The sequence below is a fragment of the Pelodiscus sinensis genome, chromosome 8 (genome assembly GCF_049634645.1).
Source record: "Pelodiscus sinensis isolate JC-2024 chromosome 8, ASM4963464v1, whole genome shotgun sequence".
NCBI classification, from domain to species: domain Eukaryota; kingdom Metazoa; phylum Chordata; order Testudines; family Trionychidae; genus Pelodiscus; species Pelodiscus sinensis.
Window position 1 is genome coordinate 40708079 of NC_134718.1, and position 2048 is coordinate 40710126.

Below are 2048 nucleotides of genomic sequence, written 5' to 3' on the forward strand. Positions count from 1 at the left end.
ACATTTAGACAGAACATTTAATTTTCCTCAGTAAAATAGCTAGTATCTTTAAAAAGCAAATATAGTAGTTTGAGACTAGTCATATGAATGCAGTGGCAGGATTTAGCTCTGTGTATATCTCAGATAATATTTGTTTCAGTATCCTTTATCCAGAGTAACCTGTTTACTATTTTTCTCTTTTGCAAATATATTTTTCTTAATTTTTTTTATCCCTCTCCTTTTAATATTTGATTATGTAGCTTAACAGAATCCCAATAAAAATTATTTCATGTGGTTAGAACACTGCTGAACTTAAGCAGAATAACAAAAAGAGTCAAGGGATCTTTTCAAAAATTCTGTTGTCAAAATATTGAATCCTCATTAACTCCTGCCTCGAATTAAGATAGTAATTAATGGCTTCTCCCCTCTCCCTGATACAAAATAGGGGAAAAGAGATTCCATGGGTGACCATGCATTATGTGTAGCAATACAATGTATGGTACAAATATTTAAACACTGTTCTACTTACATATGACTCATTTCTAATTATAGATAACTCTTCATCACAGGGGATGAAATGGGGGTGGGTAATAGGAATTTGAACTAAATACTGGGTTGTTTTATTAGCTACTCAGAAGTTTTGATACAAGATTTCTCTCTCCTATGGTTTCTTCCTCTCCTATGATGACCTACACTCTCTTTCCTTTCTGCATGTGATAACACTTCTTATTTACATGCACCCAGCACAGAGTATTTTTAGGCACATATTAAAATTCCCTAGATGGGAATCAAAACCACAACATTATATCTCACTTCCGTGGCATCATGTGTAACCGTTGCCATTCAGCTGGTACTTAAGTCATGCAGCCTTAATTATATCTGTCGAATACAAGGTTAGAATTCTTTGCCCTTGAAGGTTACTGCAATATGTCATGTGTCAACTCAAGTCACAAGCAATGTTTTCTTTTCCTTTTTTGGACATTCCTTGCTGGATATAGCCACTAAGAATTCCTCAACTTAGTCATATAAGTTTAATTATGAATCATTCTATAATATGTAATATTACTTTAAAAAAGCCTCCTGTTCATGTGCACTGCTTGAGCTACTATGCCCGACCATGCTTTTATATATGATGGTAATCTGACTCTGAGATACACAGGCTAAATCACCCTTATATTTCTAGATTTGAACTAGACATTCTGTCTAAAAATCATAAAGGGCGTTATTAGTCCTTACAGGAGATCAGAATACTTCTGCTTTGAGGGCCATTGTGAAAGATCTAGAGTTTGTGATACAATACAATTTTTGTTCTAAAAGATCAGATATATTAAGTAAAAGTGGCTGGATTCAGCTAAAAGAAGATCTCCACAAGGTGTGAATAGCGTGACCCATAATCCCAATCAGCTGTGAACAAATTTTGGAAGGGCAACAAAATCACAAATACCTAGCTAGGTCTGAAATTCAATCCAGTAGATGGCATTGTTTTAGGAAAATGTCTTTAGAAGCTCTTGAATGTTTATACCATTCCTCAAAGCTACAATTGTTACAGTCTTATTAAGATATTCTGACAGTTTTTAAAAATTGGTATGTTGCTAAAGATGCCCCAATTACAGAAAACCCCATATTTACTAGTGTGAATAGGAATAGGAATTGTGTAGCTAAAAGTGCAAGCAGGTTGGTCACCTAATCATTGACAAGACTGGATTTTGACATCAGGGATGAGTTACTGGTACAGTCAGATTACTGTGTGTCATTTCAGTTTAATCAAGGAGATAAACTGTCTTTATGCTGCAATGCAAAGCAGCCTTAAAGTATCTATGGGTATGTCTACACTGCATCCCTAGTTCGAACTAGGGATGCAAATGGAGACAATCGAAGTAGTTAATGAAGCGGGGATTTAAATATCCCGTGCTCCATTAACATGATCTCGCCGGCGCGCTAGTTCGAATCACAGCTGATTCGAACCAGGAAGTGCACGCCGGGACGCGTTAGTTTGGACTAAAGCCCTTAGTCCGAACTAATGTTACTCCTCAAAAAATGAGGAGCTGTGATTCGAACTAGCGCGCCAG